The sequence below is a fragment of the Hyperolius riggenbachi genome, chromosome 12, assembly GCF_040937935.1.
Source record: "Hyperolius riggenbachi isolate aHypRig1 chromosome 12, aHypRig1.pri, whole genome shotgun sequence".
NCBI classification, from domain to species: domain Eukaryota; kingdom Metazoa; phylum Chordata; class Amphibia; order Anura; family Hyperoliidae; genus Hyperolius; species Hyperolius riggenbachi.
The window spans coordinates 60,206,965-60,229,364 of NC_090657.1; the positions used below are offsets into that span (position 1 = coordinate 60,206,965).

Consider the following 22,400-nt stretch of genomic DNA (forward strand, 5'->3'; position numbering starts at 1 on the left):
TGGTTGGGATGGTCAACTCTACCTTTCCCTAAGTGGACTGGTCAGCTCACCTTGTCTCCCTGTTTATCAGAGCAATATGGAAGAATAGATTGTGCTGTGCCCATAAAACACGCCTCTTTTACCCTTCTGGCCCGCCCTTGTATTCTATTTACCTCCTTCTCTGCCTCTCAGATCTCACACATGTGCGCCTGCGCCACTTCACTACAGTCCTCAGCAGTGAGATCTGAGAGGTGGTAACAGAATAGGGCATATCAACCGGTATCAATGACACCCGGCGTATAAGACGACCCCTGACTTTTCAGAAGATTTTCAAGGGCTAAAAAGTAGTCTTATACGCCAGAATATACAGTAATCCCTTTGCCAACTAGTATTGGCCAATTGGGCCTCAAGTGACATTCCCTCAACTTTCCACATGATCTCATGATCTTAGAGTTGGAAACCAGATTAGCAAAAGGTTATGCCCCAACACCCTCAGGCCTAATACTCTGATACATTGGGATAATACACAGTATTAGAGTTAGTATAACTGCAACCTCCACTACCTCTTTAGAATGGTTGCTCTTCCTTTTTTCTATCACAGCGAAGAATAGACCAAAAGAAAAATGTCCCCCTTTTCCCTTAGTGATCATTCCCACTAATTAGGCAAACCCACACTATTTATTTAAGTATTTTATATAACGCCAACATATTACGCAGCACTGTACAAAGTATATTGTCTGGTCACTAACTGTCCCTCAGAGGAGCTCACAATCTAATCCCTACGATAGTCATATGTCTATGTATGTTTCGTGTAGTGTATGTATCGTAGTCTAGGGTCAGTTTAGGGGGAAGCCAATTCACTTATCTGTATGTTTTTGGGATGTGGGAGGAAACCAGAGTGCCCGGGGGAAACCCACACAGACACGGGGAGAACATACAAACTCCTTGCAGATGTTGACCTGGCTGGGATACAAACCGGGGACCCAGCGCTGCAAGGTGAGAGCGCTAACCACTACGCCACCGTGCTGCCCTATGCCACCAGTTCTACCATAGCCAGTTTGAGGGTAGACTCTGGTGATAATCTGTTTACTGGTTATACTGTTATGTTAGATACCTTCCCCCCACCCTTGACACCAGAACCCCACCATGTCTAAAGGTGGCCATACACTGATAGATTTGCAGCAAATTCCACCATCAGCTAAATTTCTATCAGGTGACTATTAGGTTGAATCTGACAGAAATCAATCTGATGTGTGCCACACACTAGGAACAGATTTCCAATAGATTTCAGAATGCAGTAGTGTTTGAATCCCACCAGAAACAATCATGCGATTGATTCAAACACTACTTCATCCAAATAGATCAGAAGGGCTGCCGGGCAACTGGTATTGTTTAAAAGGAAATAAATATAGCAGCCTCCATATACTTCTCGCTTCAGGTTCCATTTAAAGGAACACAATTGATTAACAAGTTAAAGTGGACCCAAATTAAAAATACAAGATTTCAGAAATAAAATCTATTTTCTGAATTATAATAATAAATAGCAGCCTTTATTCAGCTGCATGATGACAAATATAACATATTTTACATTTATTGGAGGAACCCCTCCCTTCCTTTCATCAAAATCCGGCAAACTGGTGGAGTAGGAGGTGTCCAGCAAAGGAGGAATTGCTAATGGCTGCCCCCTGTATAACCCTAGTTATGGTAAGAGAAGGGTGAAAAGCATGCACTGAAATGCTCATAGGCTTGAAGGAGTGTTTATTTATCTTTGTATGTGTCAGAGTAGTGCAACAAAATATTTTTAATTAAAAAAATGTTTGGTTTGGGTCCGCTTTAACACTATCAATTAACATGTTAACCTGGGATTGAGAGAGTACCTGAAGTGCTGGTAAATAATGATGTATACAATTCACTTGCTCATCTCGTTTGTTTATTGTATAAAATTACTTTCACTCTATACTGATGGAAGAGTGAACCATAAGGGGAGGGGGAATTTCCATCACAAAGCATCTGTTAACCCTGTGTGTGTTAGAGAAATCTCTCAGTAGCTGCAGTAGGGATGCTCAAATTCGGCTTCGGGAGATATCCGGATTTTTGCTATCCGGATATCTCCCAGTAATGCTGTGCGGGCTGGGCGGGTGGGTCAAGCTTACCTCTCTGACGTCTTCTTCGGTCGTCCCTCGGCGCCTCCCACGATGCGCTCCATGCGCGTCACGTGATTACAAACACTTCCTCCTTCAACCCGGAAGGAGGAAGTGTTTGTATTTAGGTGACCGTCGCTTGGAGCGCATCGTGGGAGGCGCTGAGGGACGACCGAAGAAGACGTCAGAGAGGTAAGCTTGACCCCCCCGCCCAGCCCGCACAGCATTACTGGGAGATATCCGGATAGCAAAAATCCGGATATCTCCCGAAGCCGAATTTGAGCATCCCTAAGCTGCAGCTGCCTGTGTCCTGAGTCTCTGTCTGAACAGAGCAGAGGAAATGTAACTTGTTATAAACATTTGTAATTGTCTGTGACACCACAGCTTTTCATACTTTTTTTTTTTTTTGCTTTCAGAGAAAAATACTTTGTAGTCTGATATGCAAAAAAAAAAAAAAAAACTGGCTGTGCATTTAAGCAGACACCCCTTTTGTCCCAATAGAGCTAAACCCTACACACAATGAATTAAAGCTTTTGCCTCTGATATTTATGAAAAGTGGGAAAATGTTTACACAGCTAGTTAGACAATATTTGTACATTGTTATTTTAGAACACTTGGTTTGATAGTGTTGCTTTAAGTCTGACAGGAAAAGCCGCATGCTAGTTTCAGGTGTGTGTTTCAGACACACTGCAACCACAGAAATCAGCAGGACATCCAGGCAAGTGGAATTGTTTAAAACAAAATACATATGGCAGCCTCCATATTCCTCTTACTTCAAGTGTTCTTTAACCATTTCAGCCGCGTGGACGTGAGCTTCACGTCAGCAGCCACAGGGACGCGCTAGTCACATCCCTGCAGTTTGGGGGGTCTGCAAGCGATCCTGCGGGCAGATGCCCGCGATCGCGCTGCTGCTGCTAGCAGGGGGGATTGGCTGCAGGGGACAATCCGAGCATGTCCGCCGAGAATAAACACTGTTTTGGTTCAAAAACAGCGTTTATTCTGTAAATGGAGCCGTCATTTCTGCCGGTTTCCGCCGCCCAATCGTTACATTTATGAATGGAAACAATGTTTCCATTCATAATCTCCCCGCCGCCGCTGTGATCGGAGGCTTCCGATGGAAGCCTACGTCACTTCCACTTGTTACAATGTAACAATACATTGTATCCTATGTAGCGTAATTGTACGCTACATAGAATTTTGCACAGCGGGGACATCTTGTGGCCAAATAGTAAAATACACTTACTGACTATAGGGAAAAAAATAATAATAATATCTATGTCAAGAGGGCATCTTATTATTAAATAATGGGCTCAAAATTAGTGATGGATGTAAAACTGAAAAAATGCACCTTTTTTTCTAAATAAAATATTGTCACCATACATTATACTAGGGATATAATTTTAACGTTGCAATAACCGGGACAAATGGGCAAATAAAATGTGTGGATTTTAATTACTGTAGCATGTATTATTTTTAAAGGCCGAAAACTGAGAAATAATAATTTTTTTTTCATTTTTTTTGTATTATTCCTGTCAAAATGCATTTAGGATAAAATAATTTTTAATATAATGTACCACCCAAGAAAAGCCTAATTGGTGGTGGAAAAAATAAGGTATAGATCATTTATTTGTGATAAGTACTGATAAAGTTATTGGGGAATGAAAGGGAGGAGCGCTGAAAGGGGAAAATTCCTCTCGTCCATAAGATGAAAAATACTCGCGGGCTGAAATGATTAAAATGTGTTGTGATTGTATCGGAGATCCTGCTCGTCATGTTATTTTTGCTGAGACACTTTGGCCTCGATGGAACTTTGAGTCAGAAAGGGAGACACAGCCCCAGAAATAATGCATTTCCATTTTATCTGAACGTCGCTTTGTTTATCTTACATGAAGGGCAGCAGCAGGTTTAGCTGGAAAGCAGAGCCAGGCCTTATCTTACGCGATAGAAAGTGCTCTCGGGTTATGGAAACTTTATTGAAACGCCCACAGAATTTTTTTTTTCTTTTCTTTTTAGAAGGGACTGTTAGTTGGGGAACAAAAATCAATTCAATGGGATTAAAGGATACCCGAACTGAAATGTGATATAATGAGATAGACATGTGTATGTACAGTGCCTAGTACACAAATAACTATGCTGTGTTCCTTTTTTTCTTTCTCTGCCTGAAAGAGTTAAATATAAGGTATGCAAGTGGCTGACTCAGTCCTGACTCAGACAGGAAGTGACTACAGTGTGACCCTCACTGATAAGAAATTCCAACTATAAAACACTTTCCTAGCAGAAAATGGCTTCTGAGAGCAAAAAAAGAGGTAAAAAGGGGGAATTTCTTATCAGTGAGGGTCACACTGTAGTCACTTCCTGTCTGAGTCAGGACTGAGTCAGCCACTTGCATACCTGATATTTAACTCTTTCAGGCAGAGAAAGAAAAAAAGGAACAAAGCATAGTTATTTGTGTGCTCTGCACTGTACATACACATGTCTATATCATTATGTCACATTTCGGTTCGGGTATCCTTTAAAGTGGAAATGAACTCTTGCACAGGATACAAGGAAAACAGGGAGAATTGCACCCTTTGTGTTTTTAGAGAGAAGAGCCTGTCTAATTTCCCTTCATCTTCAAGTAATCACAAGAGTAATTTGATCTCTCAGCTGTATCCGCACAGCGATTCGGCAGTACTCGGCAAACACAGCTAATACGTAAACACAGGATGTTAGCCCCATGTCTGCTTCCATTAAAGCAGGAAGTAGACACACAGAAGATTTATTGCAGAAGTTCTGTAAGCTGTAACAAAGTAAGGTTTTTCTTTAACAAGATCACACTAGGCAGAAACGCTAGCGTTGCGTAAAATGCTAAAATGCGTAAAACTCGCATAATGTAAGTCAATGGGTTGCATGAAAAAACGCATTGCATTCTGTAATATATGTTTTTGAAATGCAGAACTTACTACATATTTTTCCCAAACGCATCTAAAATGCACATAATGTATGTCAATGGTGGCGCAGAGGTGTAATGTTTTATTGTGTGTTTATTGCAGTTTTTTATGCATTTTTGTATAAAAACCAAGTTTGATAATGTATTCCTGCTGCCTGTTGACTTCCTAGTGACGAGCCAGACAGGACATTGAAAATGTGTTTTTACACTGGCCGCATCCCCAAAATTTGCATAAACCGCATATCAGAAACGTATGCAAAACACACAAAATCACACTTACGATTCATATGCGCAAAATGCAAACATAGTAAAATGAAGGCAAAACGCATGTGCAAAGCACTCAAAATGCACTTCATCATGAGAAAAAAACGCACAAACGCCTATGCAGCAAAACGCAAACGTTGAGGGCTCGTTTCCACTATAGTGAATCCGCATGCGGGCACTGCATGCGGATTCGCATACTCAATGTTAGTGGATGGGGCTGTTTCCACGTGTGCGGCGGCGTTTTTCGGTGCGGGAAAAATCTGCACGACAGGGTCGTCAGATTTCGCGTGCGGCAGGAATGCGGGCGAATCGCCGCTAATGCATTCAATAGGGAAATCGCATGCGGCTTTGTCATGCGGATTTCCCCGCGATTTCGCAGGCGATTTCGCATGAAAGGCAATGGAAGTTTACACAGGCAGTGACATGGTTAAATTCGCCTGGCTCCTTGCCATGCGAAATCGCATGCGAAATCGCGGGTAAATCCGCATGGGGAAACGCAGCCGCATGCGATTTCTTCAGCGGTGGAATCCAGGCGATTCCGCACCGCTACAGTGGAAACGAGCCCTCACACACTGCCTAGTGTGTTATCTGCCTTAAGCAGTAGCGTAGCAGTTGTTATGTATAGCATGCTTGGGGGGCCTGATGCAAAACTTGCACTGGGGCCCACAGTTTCTTAGCTATGCCACTGGCCTTAAGGTTATTATGCTGTTGCTTATCTTTTAGAGCAAAGGGGAAGTTCTGAGTTCAGGTCTGCTTTAAGGGATACCCGAGGTGACATGTGACATGATGATAGACATGGGTATGAAAGAGTTAAATATCAGGTATGTAAGTGGCTGACTCAGTCCTGACTCAGACAGGAAGTGACTACAGTGTGGTCCTCACTGATAAGAAATTACAACTATAAAACACTTTCCTAGCAGAAAATGGCTTCTGAGGGCAGGAAAGAGATAAAAAGGGTCAGTAGTTAAAGTTAAACATCAGGTATGCAAGTTTCTGTCCGGGTCGGGACCGGGTCAGACTATAGCATAACCCTAACTGATATGTAATTACAGCCATAAAACACTTTCCTGTCAGTAAATGGCTTCTTAGAGCAGGAAAGAGATAAAAAGGGTCACTGATTCATACATTTTAGCTCTGGCATACTTCAATGAATGTGTCATTGAGCAAAAACAATAAAACAGTTAAAACTTAAAAAGTAGAATTAAACAACAAATAAAATTGGATTATCTTAAAAAGTCATTTTTAGGAGTAGGAAGATAGATACAATCCTTTATTTTGTTAGTTTATTTTCGCCTTGGGTGTCCTTTAAAGCCAAGATTGCAGAGAAGCTGTCTGGGTATGTTTTATAGTTGGAATTTCTTGTCAGTGAGGGTCATACTGTAGTCACTTCCTGTCTGAGTCAGGACTGAGTCAGCCACTTGCATACCTGATATTTAACTCTTTCAGGCAGAGAAAGAAAAAAAGGAACACAGCATAGTTATTTGTGTGCTAGGCACTGCACATACACATGTACACATGTACAGCAGCACGGGGCAGCACGGTGGCGTAGTGGTTAGCTCTCTCGCCTTGCAGCGCTGGGTCCCTGTTTTGATTCCCAGCCAGGGCACTATCTGCAAAGAGTTTGTATGTTCTCTCCGTGTCTGCGTGGGTTTCCTCTGGGCACTCCGGTTTCCTCCCACATTCCAAAAACATATGGATAAGTTAATTGGCTCCCCCTAAATTGGCCCTAGACTACAGTACTTACACTACATAATATAGACATATGGCAATGGTAGGGAATAGATTATAATAATAATAATAATACACATGTCTATTTCATCATGTCACATGTCACTTCGGGTATCCTTTAACAATCATTTTGGGTGACAGATTTAGGTTGAATACACCAGCTTAACTGCCTGGCATGTGTGCATAGCAGCCCCCAATTCCCTCGGCATATCAGTGAGCTATCCGATTGGTGGATTGCTCACTCCATGCACACTCCGTGCCGCTTTGTCGTGTGCCATGTGCCATTCCATCGGCCCTCCCCCCGCATGGCAATAGAACGCATTGCTAGCCTCAAGGCCAGTGTCACATCTGTATAACATTAGCCCGGCAGTGTTGCCCTAAGGATCAAGTCCAGCGGTGACGTAGTGGTTTGCGCTCTTACCTTGCAGCGCTGGGTCCCGGTTTGAATCCCAGCCAGGTCAACCTCAGCAAGGAGTTTGTATGTTGTCTGTATGGGTTTCCTCTGGGCACTCTGTTTTCCTCCCACATCTCAAAAACATACACATAATGAATTGGATTCCCCCTAAAAAATTGCCCCTACTATGATACATGCATAGACATATAGGGTTTGGATTGTGAGGGACAGTTAGTGATAAGACAATATATGCTCTGTACAGCATGGTGTGTAATAATAATAATCCCTCCAAGGTGATTGTGGAGGAGAGGGCACATGAGGCTGAAGTGGCAATTGTTGTACAGACATGTTGCTTGGCTGCACCCAAACGGTCTCTCCTGGAGAGGTGAGGAAGGAGGTACCGGAAAATAGCAAAGATTTGTTTAGCGCAGCAGACAGGGCCAGTTCTAGACTTTCTGCTGCCTGAGGCAAACTTGTGAGGTTCCTTCCCCCCCCCCCCCCCCCTCCGTTTTGGAGTGACCGCACAGCACCAGACAATTTACTCTGCTTCATTGAATGTTCGCACATGACAAGCTGCAGCTCAACACAATAGCACACTGGCTGGCTGTGAGTCTGTGACAAAAACACTGCTCCCCCTCAGCCACTCCATTCCTCCTCAGGAAGGTACAAAAATACTGCCCCTGAAATCTCTGCACCTGATGCAAATGTTTCACCTTCCTTCATGAGAGAACCGGCCCTGGCAGCAGCTCACTAGTCTAAACAACATTGTGAGACCCATTGTGTACATCACATGCAGTCTTTTTGGCGGAGGAAAATCTTGCACCTGCGCAAAGCATTTCTGCAGCTTGTGTCAACTGCAGTGATAGACTCACTTCAGGGTCTTCCAGTCACTAAATAAGACAGCAGTTTAGCTGCCAGGTCCCCCTCTCAGCTGGTGGAAGGGAGGGGGAGAGGGGGATGAGGGACTCTTAATTAACTTCCTCCAGTTAAAGCTGGGCAGCTGAATTCAGTCCATTTTTCATGCTTGCCTGCCTGCCAATGAGCGGAGAGTGGCAGAGATTGGGAGAGAGGTGTGAGGGTGGGGGGCTGGGGGAACTGGTATTTTTAGTGAGGTTTTTATGGAGTGGATCCCCATGGCTTGGCTCCACACTGAAATATTGTCCTAGTCTCAGTGACATATACACAGAGCAGGCACTGCGGCGCCAGCTGCAGGGAATGTGCCGGACTGGAGGGGATCCGAGGAGAGGAGAGAGAGATGTGACAAGTCCTAATTAGACATAAGTCTGTCTCCTCCACCCCTGCTGGACTGCAGAGAGCCAGGGCTGCCCACACTGCATAGTGCCCTCCACTCCTACACTGTGTACTGCAGAGAGCCAGAGCTGCCCACACTGCATAGTGCCCTCCACTCCTACACTGTGTACTGCAGAGAGCCAGGGCTGCCCACACTGCATAGTGTCCTCCCCTCCTACACTGTGTACTGCAGAGAGCAAGGGCTGCCCACACTGCATAGTGCCCTCTCCTCCTACACTGTGTACTGCAGAGAGCCAGCGCTGCCCACACTGCATAGTGCCATCTCCTCCTACACTGTGTACTGCAGAGAGCCAGGGCTGCCCACACTGAATAGTGCCCTCTCCTCCTACACTGTGTACTGCAGAGAGCCAGGGCTGCCCACACTGCATTGTGCCCTCGCCTTCTACACTGTGTACTGCAGAGAGCCAGGGCTGCCCACACTGCATAGTGCCCTCACCTCCTACACTGTGTACTGCAGAGAGCCAGAGCAGCCCACACTGCATAGTGCCCTCTCCTCCTACACTGTGTACTGCAGAGAGCCAGCGCTGCCCACACTGCATAGTGCCCTCCACTCCTACACTGTGTACTCGAGAGAGTCAGGGCTACCCACACCGCATAGTGCACTCTCCTCCTACACTGTGTACTGCAGAGAGCCAGGGCTGCCCACACTGAATAGTGCCCTCTCCTCCTACACTGTGTACTGCAGAGAGCCAGGGCTGCCCACACTGCATTGTGCCCTCGCCTTCTACACTGTGTACTGCAGAGAGCCAGGGCTGCCCACACTGCATAGTGCCCTCCACTCCTACACTGTGTACTGCAGAGAGCCAGGGCTGCCCACACTGCATAGTGCGCTCTCCTCCTACACTGTGTACTGCAGAGAGCCAGAGCAGCCCACACTGCATAGTGCCCTCTCCTCCTACACTGTGTACTGCAGAGAGCCAGCGCTGCCCACACTGCATAGTGCCCTCCACTCCTACACTGTGTACTCGAGAGAGTCAGGGCTACCCACACCGCATAGTGCACTCTCCTCCTACACTGTGTACTGCAGAGAGCCAGGGCTGCCCACACTGCATAGTGCACTCTCCTCCTACACTGTGTACTGCAGAGAGCCAGGGCTGCCCACATTGCATAGTGCCCTCCACTCCTACACTGTGTACTGCAGAGAGCCAGGGCTGCCCACACTGCATAGTTCCCTCTCCTCCTACACTGTGTACTGCAGAGAGCCAGGGCTGCCCACACCGCATAGAGCCCTCTCTTCCTACACTGTGTACTGCAGAGAGCCAGGGCTGCCCACACTGCATAGTGCCCTCACCTCCTACACTGTGTACTCGAGAGAGTCAGGGATACCCACACCGCATAGAGCCCTCTCCTCCTACACTGTGTACTGCAGAGAGCCAGGGCTGCCCACACTGCATAGTGCCCTCTCCTCCTACACTGTGTACTGCAGAGAGCCAGGGCTGCCCACACTGCATAATGCGCTCTCCTCCTACACTGTGTAGTGCAGAGAGACAGGGCTGCCCACACTGCATAGTGCGCTCTCCTCCTACACTGTGTACTGCAGAGAGCCAGAGCAGCCCACACTGCATAGTGCCATCTCCTCTTACACTGAGTACTGCAGAGAGCCAGGGCTGCCCAGACTGGGTAGTGCCATCTCCTCCTACACTGTGTACTGCAGAGAGCCAGGGCTGCCCACACTGCATAGTGCCCTCTCCTCCTACACTGTGTACTGCAGAGAGCCAGGGCTGCCCACAATGAAATAGTGCCCTCACATCCTACACTGTGTACTGCAGAGAGCCAGGGCAGCCCACACTGCATAGTGCCCTCTCCTCCTACACTGTGTACTGCAGAGAGCCAGGGCTGCCCACACTGCATAGTGCCCTCTCCTCCTACACTGTGTACTGCAGAGAGCCACAGCTGCCCACACTGCATAGTGCCCTCACCTCCTACACTGTGTACTGCAGAGAGCAGGGGCTGCCCACACTGCATAGTGTCCTCCCCTCCTACACTGTGTACTGCAGAGAGCCAGGGCTGCCCACACTGCATAGTGCCCTCTCCTCCTACACTGTGTACTGCAGAGAGCCACAGCTGCCCACACCGCATAGTGCCCTCACCTCCTACACTGTGTACTGCAGAGAGCCAGGGCTGCCCACACTGCATAGTGCCCTCTCCTCCTACACTGTGTACTGCAGAGAGCCACAGCTGCCCACACTGCATAGTGCCCTCACCTCCTACACTGTGTACTGCAGAGAGCCAGGGCTGCCCACACTGCATAGTGTCCTCCCCTCCTACACTGTGTACTGCAGAGAGCCAGGGCTGCCCACACTGCATAGTGCACTCTCCTCCTACACTGTGTACTGCAGAGAGCCAGGGCTGCCCACACTGCATAGTGCCCTCCACTCCTACACTGTGTACTGCAGAGAGCCAGGGCTGCCCACACTGCAAAGTTCCCTCTCCTCCTACACTGTGTACTGCAGAGAGCCAGGGCTGCCCACACCGCATAGAGCCCTCTCCTCCTACACTGTGTACTGCAGAGAGCCAGGGCTGCCCACACTGCATAGTGCCCTCACCTCCTACACTGTGTACTCGAGAGAGTCAGGGCTACCCACACCGCATAGAGCCCTCTCCTTCTACACTGTGTACTGCAGAGAGCCAGGGCTGCCCACACTGCATAGTGCCCTCTCCTCCTACACTGTGTACTGCAGAGAGCCAGGGCTGCCCACACTGCATAATGCGCTCTCCTCCTACACTGTGTACTGCAGAGAGACAGGGCTGCCCACACTGCATAGTGCGCTCTCCTCCTACACTGTGTACTGCAGAGAGCCAGAGCAGCCCACACTGCATAGTGCCATCTCCTCTTACACTGAGTACTGCAGAGAGCCAGGGCTGCCCAGACTGGGTAGTGCCATCTCCTCCTACACTGTGTACTGCAGAGAGCCAGGGCTGCCCACACTGCATAGTGCCCTCTCCTCCTACACTGTGTACTGCAGAGAGCCAGGGCTGCCCACAATGAAATAGTGCCCTCACCTCCTACACTGTGTACTGCAGAGAGCCAGGGCAGCCCACACTGCATAGTGCCCTCTCCTCCTACACTGTGTACTGCAGAGAGCCACAGCTGCCCACACTGCATAGTGCCCTCACCTCCTACACTGTGTACTGCAGAGAGCCAGGGCAGCCCACACTGCATAGTGCGTTCCCCTCCTACACTGCGTACTGCAGAGAGCCAGGGCAGCCCACACTGCATAGTGCCCTCACCTCCTACACTGTGTACTGCAGAGAGCAAGGGCTGTCCACACTGCATAGTGCCCTCTCATCCTACACTGTGTACTGCAGAGAGCCACAGCTGCCCACACTGCATAGTGTGCTCCCCTCCTACACTGTGTACTGCAGAGAGCCAGGGCAGCCCACACTGCATAGTGCCCTCACCTCCTACACTGTGTACTGCAGAGAGCAAGGGCTGTCCACACTGCATAGTGCCCTCTCCTCCTACACTGTTTACTGCAGAGAGCCACAGCTGCCCACACTGCATAGTGTGCTCCCCTCCTACACTGTGTACTGCAGAGAGCCAGGGCAGCCCACACTGCATAGTGTCCTCACTTCCTACACTGTGTACTGCAGAGAGCCAGGGCTGCCCACACTGCACAGTGCCCTCACCTCCTACACTGTGTACTGCAGAGAGCCAGGGCTGCCCACACTGCACAGTGCCCTCACCTCCTACACCGTGTACTGCAGAGAGCCAGGGCTGCCCACACTGCATAGTGTCCTCCCCTCCTACACTGTGTACTGCAGAGAGCCAGGGCTGCCCACACTGCATAGTGCCCTCCCCTCCTACACTGTGTACTGCAGAGAGCCAGGGCTGCCCACACTGCATAGTGCCCTCACCTCCTACACTGTGTACTGCAGAGAGCCAGGGCTGCCCACACTGCATAGTGCCCTCCCCTCCTACACTGTGTACTGCAGAGAGCCAGGGCTGCCCACACTGCATAGTGCCCTCTCCTCCTACCCTGTACTGCAGAGAGCCAGGGCTGCCCACACTGCATAGTTCCCTCCCCTCCTACACTGTGTACTGCAGAGAGCCAGGGCTGTCCACACCACATAGTCACCTCACCTCCTACACTGTGTACTGCAAAGAGCCAGGGCAGCCCACACTGCATAGTGCCCTCTCCTCCTACACTGAGTACTGCAGAGAGCCAGAGCTGCCCACACTGCATAGTGCCCTCTCCTCCTACACTGTGTATTGCAGAGAGCCAGGACTGCCCGCACTGCATGGTGCCCTCCCCTCCTACACTGTGTACTGCAGAGAGCCAGGGCTGCCCACACTGCATAGTGCCCTCGCTTCCGACACTGTTTACTGCAGAGAGCCAGGGCTGCCCACACTGCATAGTGCTCTCGCTTCCTACACTGTGTACTGCAGAGAGCCAGGGCTGCCCACACTGCATAGTGCCCTCACCTCCTACACTGTGTACTGCAGAGAGCCAAGGCTGCCCACACTGCATTGTGCCCTTGCCTTCTACACTGTGTACTGCAGAGAGCCAAAGCTGCCCACACTGCATTGTGCCCTCGCCTTCTACACTGGTACTGCAGAGAGCCAGGGCTGCCCAGACTGGGTAGTGCCCTCCCCTCCTACACTGTGTACTCCAGAGAGCCAGGGCTCCCCACACTGCATAGTGCCCTCACCTCCTACACTGTGTATGGCAGAGAGCCAGGGCTGCCCACACTGCACAGTGCCCTCACCTCCTACACTGCGTACTGCAGAGAGCCAGGGCTGCCCACACTGCATAGTGCCCTCTCCTCATACACTGTGTACTTCAGAGAGCCAGGGCTGCCCACACTGCACAGTGCCCTCACCTCCTACACTGTGTACTGCAGAGAGCCAGGGCTGCCCACACTGCATAGTGCCCTCACCTCTTACACTGTGTACTGCAGAAAGCCAGGGCTGCCCACACTGCACAGTGCCCTCACCTCCTACACTGTGTACTGCAGAGAGCCAAGGCTGCCCACACTGCATAGTGCTCTCACCTCCTACACTGTGTACTGCAGAGAGCCAGGGCTGCCCACACTGCATAGTGTCCTCCTCTCCTTCACTGTGTACTGCAGAGAGCCAAAGCTGCCCACACTGCATTGTGCCCTCGCCTTCTACACTGTGTACTGCAGAGAGCCAGGGCTGCCCAGACTGGGTAGTGCCCTCACCTCCTACACTGTGTACTCCAGAGAGCCAGGGCTCCCCACACTGCATAGTGCCCTCACCTCCTACACTGTGTATGGCAGAGAGCCAGGGCTGCCCACACTGCACAGTGCCCCCACCTCCTACACTGCGTACTGCAGAGAGCCAGGGCTGCCCACACTGCATAGTGCCCTCTCCTCCTACACTGTGTACTTCAGAGAGCCAGGGCTGCCCACACTGCACAGTGGCCTCACCTCCTACACTGTGTACTGCAGAGAGCCAGGGCTGCCCACACTGCATAGTGCCCTCACCTCCTACACTGTGTACTGCAGAAAGCCAGGGCTGCCCACACTGCACAGTGCCCTCACCTCCTACACTGTGTACTGCAGAGAGCCAAGGCTGCCCACACTGCATAGTGCCCTCACCTCCTACACTGTGTACTGCAGAGAGCCAGGGCTGCCCACACTGCATAGTGCCCTCCCCTCCTTCACTGTGTATTGCAGAGAGCCAGGGCTGCCCACAATGAAATAGTGCCCTCGCCTTTTACGCTGTGTACTGCAGAGAGCCAGGGCTGCCCACACTGCACAGTGGCCTCACCTCCTACACTGTGTACTGCAGAGAGCCAGGGCTGCCCACACTGCATAGTGCCCTCCCCTCCTACACTGTGTACTACAGAGAGCGAGGGCTGCCCACGCTGCATAGTCACTTAACCTCCTACACTGTGTACTGCAGAGAGCCAGGGCTGTCCACACCACATAGTCACCTCACCTCCTATACTGTGTACTGCAGAGAGCCAGGGCTGCCCACACTGCATAGTGCCCTCACCTCCCACACTGTGTACTGCAGAGAGCCAAGGCTGCCCACACTGCATAGTGCCCTCGCCTCCTACACTGTGTACTGCAGAGAGCCAGGGCTGCCCACACTGCATAGTGCCCTCCCCTCCTTCACTGTGTATTGCAGAGAGCCAGGGCTGCCCGCAATAAAAAAATAGTGCCCTCGCCTTCTACGCTGTGTACTGCAGAGAGCCAGAGCTGCCCACACTGCATAGTGCCCTCCCCTCCTATACCGTGTACTGCACAGAGCCAGGGCTGCCCACACTGCATAGTGCCCTCGCCTTCTACGCTGTGTACTGCAGAGAGCCATGGCTGCCCAAACTGCATAGTGCCCTTGCCTCCTACACTGTGTACTGCAGAGAGCAAGGGCGGTTAGGCATCAGTGGGGGGGGGGGGTGGTTAGGATTAAGTGTTGGAGGAGAGGTGGTTAGGGTTAGGCATGGGGGTGGTTAGGCATCAGAAAGGGGTGGTTAGGGTTAGGCATCGGAGGGGGGTGGTTAGGGTTAGATATTGACAGGAGGATGGTTAGGGTTAGGCGTGGAGGGTGGTTTAAGGTTAGGCTTCGGTGGGGGTGATTAGGGTTAAGTATCGGAGGAGGGGTGGTTGGGGTTAGGCGTGGGGGGTGGTTAGGGCTAGGCCTGGTGGTGGGGTGGTTAGGATTAGGCGTCGGAGTGGGGGGGCGGGTAGACATTGGCAGGGGGCGGTTAGGCGTGGAGGGGGGTTAGAGGTTAGGTATCGGCGGGAAGTGATTAGGGTTTGGCAACGGCAGGGGGGTGGTTAGGGTGAGGCATCGGAGGGAGGTGGTTAGGGTTAGGTATTGGTTGGGGTTATTTCACGACGATTAAAGGATACCCGAAGTGACATGATGATATAGACATATGTATGTACAGTGCCTAGCACACAAATAACTATGCTGTGTTCCTTTTTTTCTTTCTCTCCCTGAAAGAGTTAAATATCAGGTATGTAAGTGGCTGACTCAGAAAGGAAATGACTTCTGTGTGACCCTCACTGATAAGAAATTCCTCTTTTTACCTCTTTCTTGCTCTCAGAAGCCATTTTCTGCTAGGAAAGTGTTTTATAGTTGGAATTTATTATCAGTGAGGGTCACACTGTAGTCACTTCCTGTCTGAGTCAGGACTGAGTCAGCCACTTACATACGTGATATTTAACTCTTTCAGGTCCCCCCAAGCTGCCCAACAGAAAAAATACAGTACTAGAGGGGACGTGGGTGATCGGGAGTCGGGACTAGGGATTGGAAAGGGTTAATACAAAATCGGTTGCCTGTCCTGCTGATCCCCTGCCTCTAAATGTTTACACTAGATTAAAGTCGGCCGAGATAGACAGACCTGAGGCACACAGCAGCCCAGATACGTCAGCGAGAGTTCCGGCGTGCCGAATCATTTCACCAGAACGCAGCCTGATGCTATTGTTCTTTCCCTCGCTCCACCCCCTTTGTCGTGCACCGCACATCATTCCTCCGCCCTCCTCCATAGTGATGGAACACATTGCTAGCCTGCAAACTAGCAACATGCCTGTACTAGGGATGGTCAGAAATGCCCCTTTGAGACATCTGCGGAAATTCCGATTTCTGCCAATGTCGATTTCCGTTTTTCCGATTTACATTTTTCCAATTTCCGAGAAGTATCATCAGAGAATGCAAATATAAATAAATAATACAAGTTTAGAGTCAAGCCATGGCTGGCACTTCCATTAGGGCAAGGGAGCGATTGCCTCCTATGGGCCTCTGACCCTCCTCCCTAACTGTTACGTGCTCCCCGTGGCCCCTGCACAATAGCAGCATTGGTATCTCACCTGTCCCGGTGACTGGAGTTCCTTTCCCTCCTGCTCCTGGTCTTCTTCCCCCTGCTTGGGTCTTGTGACCAGCACATTTTATTACACATACTTACATGTGCCGGTGTTCCAACATTTTAGCATACCCGACAGAATAGCATACAAATGATACTGAGCATGTGCAAAGTCATGCAGGGCATACATTAACCCCATAATACCCATCAGCAGCATTAACCTTTTCAACCTCAGTTAGCTGCCTGTGTGCTGATGTGCAATCTCCACTATCCAAGTGGACATAGAGTTAGAATAAAAAGTTGTCAGAGCGAAGCGAGGACCGAGCCCGCAGCCCAGCGAGCGAAGCGAGCGGGCAAGGGGACACTGATTCTACTAACAAGGGGTATATCACTTTAAATGTATGCTGTTTTGTCAATGTATGCTAGTTAGTTGGGACACCGGTCACCAGAGGCAGGCAGCAGGAAGATGGACAGCGCCCGCCGGCGGCCATGCTGGTATTGTGTAGGGACCTGGCAAGCACATAGAAGTTAAGGCGGGAGATCGGAGGGGGGGGGGGGGTCGCAGCAGTCAGTTTGTGGGGCTCTGGGGGCAAAGTTTCCAGAATGGGGGGCCCAGCTTACCTTTGCCTTAGGGCCCCATCGAACCTTGAACCAACCCCGAGCCAAGTAAACACATTTTTCATTAGAAAAATACATCGATTTTCATAGATCTGCGCATCAATCCTGAAAGAGGGACAAATGAGGGAGAAGGAGGGAAAGAGGGACAGTTTGGAGCTATGCAAACGACCCCCTTTGCTCCGGCAGGCTGTGGCCCACGTCACGGTGTTTGCTGAATTCCGGCCCTGATGATCCCCTATCCCATGTGCACTCAGCAGGGCATCAGGGCAACTGGCACTAGGCAGGGTTAAAGCAAGGCTGGGATTAGCTTGTCTAAAAAGCACACTTTGAACTGAGATTCTAAGCGCTGCGCATTACTCCAGTAGCACTAGTGGAATTATATCTGCTTTGATAAGATTGCAATGGTTGCTGAAGGTGCCTGGCTGTCTCTTGCTTTTTTTTCCCTGCAGATTTTTGGAAGGCAGCTGTGATAACTGCTAAATTACAGCGCGCTCATGTTGTATCGCATTATTGTATTTGTGTAACCCTTCTCCGCTGTCAGGAAGGTTAAATACACTCTGCCCCCCTCGCTTGTAAAGCAGATAGCTCAGGTTTAAAGTCGAGGCTGCTGTCATTACTTTGAAGAAAAATATGACTGTACCCTGTAGGATGACTGCAATTAACCATCTCCCTGCCAGATTCCGGGACGCTAAGGGCTGGTGGGATTCTCAAAGACAAGCAAACGTGACTATGTGAATGTATGAAACCTCATGGAAAATACCTTTTTATTTTCTACACATTATTTTTATGTTATGTTTTAGAACAGTGTTTCTCAACGTTCTAGTAACATGTACCCTTTATCAATGAATGGACTTGTCAAGTGCCCGCTTTTGTGGTTAACATGATCTCAAGTACCCCTTGATGCTTAGGAATACTCTGGCCTTGTTCACATTATAAATTGCCAGCGCTATAGCGATTCATAGGGGTTTTTTGAAGCGCTTTTACAAACGCTTTCTGAGCACTTTTCGCTTAGAAAAGCACTTCTCTAAGCGCTTTTGTGAAGCAATGTTTTTTTTTTCATTATCTGACGTCAGTCAGGAAGTGAACTCTTTGACCAATGTATTTATTCATTAAAGAGACTCTGAAGTCTCTAAAAAAAGTATTTTTATTTCATAAATATTTTTAATATGTTATCCCTAACTAAACTACCGCATTCCGGCCGCTCTAAACTATCTAAATCCCCCCTAACTCCCCCCTACCTCTCCTCCGCAAAATCCACGACCTTCTTGGTCGTGGATTTTGCTGCCCTAAACGCTTCCGTGTGAGGCAGGCCTATGAGCTGCAGCCCTGCCTCACACGTGTGTCAGCGGCGGATCTCCACCTCTCCCCCGCCCCTCTCAGCGAAGGAAGACTGAGAGGGGATGACTGAGAGGGGATGTGCCCCGGGGAGTTTGGGGGGATTTAGATAGTTTATAGCGGCGGGGATGCAGCGGTTTAGTTAGGGATAACATATTAAACATATTTTTGAAATAAAAATACTTTTTTTAGAGACTTCAGAGTCTCTTTAAAGCGTTTCAGAGCGCAATTCAAAGCGATTTCTCTATACTTTCTATTGAATTGCAAACGCTCAGAAAATGGTGCAGGAGCCGCTTATCGTTTTTGTGAGAACAATCACATAAACTAGCAATGCACTAGCGCTTTTAAGGAGATTTTTTTAAATCGTCAGCGTTAAAAAAAAGCGCGAAATTGCTCTTACTGTGAACAAGCCCTACTAGAGTACAAATGCAAATTATTGCCTGATGCTTGCCAATAACTATAAATATTTATTCAGGCCTGTTCCTCTTACGCTGACTATGACCAGTTTGAGTATCAAATGACGGCTCCACCCTGCTGTCGCTCAGATTCCCAGCAGCGTTAAATACTATTCCATCTTCGTGTTGTAGCAACTTAGAGGGAGAAGTAATTTGGTATCCGGCGATTGCCAGGCCCCTGAATTACCGTTACGCGACCCGCACAATATGCCATTGATGCTATAGTGGCGGCCAGCTTTGGTAGTTTCGGCGCTTATGTTTCTGCGCTAAGCGCCGAAACTACCTGCTACGTGTATTTCCCCCTCTTCGGTCAGTGTTTGGATCCAATTATTAAATTTTTTTGACAAATATGAATATTCCATTTGAACATGTAACCAATCAACTGCAGTTTAGTTGATTGGCAGTTCTCGAGTCTGGTTAGCGAATTTCTGGTTTCTGAATAAACTGAAATTCGGATATTCATCAAAGTTTTTGAGTAACACCACGACTACTTCAGAGTCTTTGGGGGCAAGTACGCAATTTTTGAGCATTCCTGGTCTCCAATCTCGGGACTTGGATGCATGGAAAAATCCAGGGCGTGGCATAGACATAAATATTTATTTATGTCTGTGCCATGCTCTGGATTTTTCCATGCATCCAAGTCATCATAAATCAGGTAAGTGCTCATAGTGTTTAGAATGGGGGGAGGGGGTGAAGCACAAGAATTTGAATTGTTTATTTACCACGAATAAAAAGAAACTTGCTCACCTGCTTTGGAATCTCTAAGTACTTCTATAGCTCAGGAACAGGAAGAGACCCTTCCATGGGCTCAGAGCCTGGAATTACATAAGATGACAGGTGGGCTGGCAGGTTGCAGAAACAGAGTGCAGACAAACCCAAGAGGTAACATTAGATAGAAGGAAAATATTGGTGGTATGGACACACTGATGCCTTGTCTGTGTTGGAAGTGATCTAAGGTCCTGTTTTACTCAGTCACACCATATTATGGGCCTGAGGAAAGGGACCGAACGAAACCCTGGTCACAGTTTCCCAAGTCCCCTTGTATAAAGTCTTGCTCCTTAACCTTTAGCTGACCGTTCCACCCCAATTGGTGTAAACGCGGAGGCAGCCCCAGGACCGCTCAACGCCAATTGGCGCGAAATCCTGAGGCATGGTTTTGCAGGAGATCGCACGCGCTGATGAGGGCGTATCGCTCCGCCATCAGTCTCCCAGCGGCTGTCCACTCTGGAGGCACAGTAGCGATCAGCTCTCATAGGCTGATGCCTATGACAGCCGATTGCTGTCATTGGCTGGTGGGGGGGGAGGGGGGAAAACATAAATAAAAAATAGCTATATAAAAAATAAATAAACAAAGCAGCAGCCATCAGAGCCCACCAACAGAAATCTTTGTTGGTGGGTGTTGGTGGGCAGTAAAGGAAGGGGGAGGGGGGAAATCCCCTGTGTGCTGAGCTATACGGTGCTGCAGCGAGCTCTTAAAGCTGCAGTGGCCTAATTTGTAAAAAATAGCTTGGTCACTAGGGGTGGTAAAGCCTGTGGTCCTTAAAGTGGATCCGAGATAAACTTTTACTCATTGCATAATTGTGTTCCTTACATATAGTTTATAGGGCATTCATCAAGCCAAATACTTTTTTTTTTTTTTTAATACCCTAATTCCCTATAAACTAAACAAGCCTCACCTACAGCTCCTCCAGTGCCTTAGCACTCTCAGACCCATGTAGCAAGGGCTTATGGGAGCTCAGTCTGGGCAGGAGGAGGAGGAGATTACTAGCCAGAGATTTCAGAGGCAGAGGGGAGAAGGGAGAAGGAGAGGAGAGTGAAATTTTCACAGACTGAGGGGTGGAGATACAGAGCAGCATGCCTGTGTGTAATGATGACAAGCAGAACATGGCTGCTGTCATTGTATCACAGGAAGAAGTAATCATATACTGTTGCAACTGTTTGCAGCTAGATTTGCTGTGTAAACCATCTAAACTTTAGATAAGATATATAGACAGGTAACTTGTTATAGTTAGTTTTTCATCTCGGATCCTCTTTAAGTGCTTAAAAACAAAGTGTTATTGCAGCAAAGGTGTTCTCACCCCAAAAATGAATGGATTTTATTTAATGAAAGCACTAGGCTAGGCTAGCACTATATGGTCATGCCAACTAGCAAAGTATTAAGATGAAATGGGGCCCTAGGTAAGATAGCTGTTTTTTTTTTTGCCAATGGCTGATGATCACCTGCCTTTTTTTAATAAGATTTGGTGGGTGCTAGTATCCACCAGGCCCCTAGACTCTCTCCAGGCCCTAGGCAGCTGCCTAGGTTGGCAGACTGAAGGGTGAACAGTCACCCTAGAATGAAAAAACACAGAGACAACTGGAGCCCAAAAGGTGCAGTACGTCACAAATGACAGGTGAAGCAAAAATACTGTACATTCTCGAATAGAAGTTGACCTTGACTATAGGTCAACTCCAATATTTAACCTTTTTAAGCTGGACTTTTTTATTGACTCAAGTATAAGTCTTATTGCAAAAAAGGTGTGTGCATCAAACACCAAGTGAACCCTTATATACCTGGCTTTGCAGATAAGGCCTAATTAGCTTATTAGTGCTCCCAAGTTGCGCACTTTTGGCCTGGCATAATAATGCACTTGGACGCAATACGAAATAAGGTAGGTCCTATCCTTTGGGAGGTGGGTGCGGGTGGCCCTCCCTGGCGGTGGCAGCGCTTGGGGGGGGCGCCTCGCACTTCTTAACCTCCCCCCCAGGGGGGCGGCTGCAGAGTCTCTGAGCAGCGAGTGTGCTTCGAGTGCCCTTTTGGCCCCCCTTTTCCTGGGATCCTGGGGGGGCCTCCACGTGGCGATCCTGGATAAGTGCTAGTTGCTGCGTGAACTAATCTCCCGCAGGGCAAAAATTTTGCGGTGAGTTAGTTGACAAAACCCTGCATATCCTGGCATGCGAAAGCGAATGCAGATTTGCTTGAGCAGTGTCTCATGAATAAGCTAATTAGACGTTATCTGCAAAGCCAGGTATATAATGCTGGGCATACACGGACAGGAGGGAGGCTTATCAATCGAGCCTGATGGCTCGATTGATAATATCCGACGTGTCCGATCACCGCGGGGATTCCGCGCTCGATCAATAGCTGCAAATCGAGTGGGAGATAAGAAGCGCCGGCGGGGACAAGCGGGAATCGATCCGGGTGCACGCGCAGACGAGCGGGGACGCGGCGGAAGTCGATCCGGTGGCTAATCGGCCGCCGGATCGACCCGTGTATGCCCAGCATAAGGGTCCACTTGGTGTTTGATGCACACACCCTTTTTGCAATACGTTTTCAAGTATAAGTCTACCCAGCACAGTTAATGGCTTTACTTGGGGATCAGGAAGAATTAACAGCTGCATTTGGGGACCAGGAGGGGTTAATGACTGCACTGTATACAGTATTGCAGACATTAACCCCTTCTGTCCATTAAGTGCAGCCAATAACTC

The 22,400-nt window shown here is 49.0% G+C and overlaps 1 long non-coding RNA gene across 7 annotated transcripts in view; it reads right to left on the reverse strand.

Moving 5' to 3' along the window:
- Positions 1-22,400, reverse strand: part of LOC137541874 (uncharacterized) — a 601,362-nt gene that overhangs the window by 423,741 nt on the left and 155,221 nt on the right. For all 7 annotated transcript variants that reach the window (XR_011025298.1, XR_011025300.1, XR_011025294.1 and 4 more), the window contains exon 4: positions 19,680-19,747. This is a non-coding gene — a long non-coding RNA (uncharacterized lncRNA). The remainder of the gene's footprint in view (positions 1-19,679; positions 19,748-22,400) is intronic.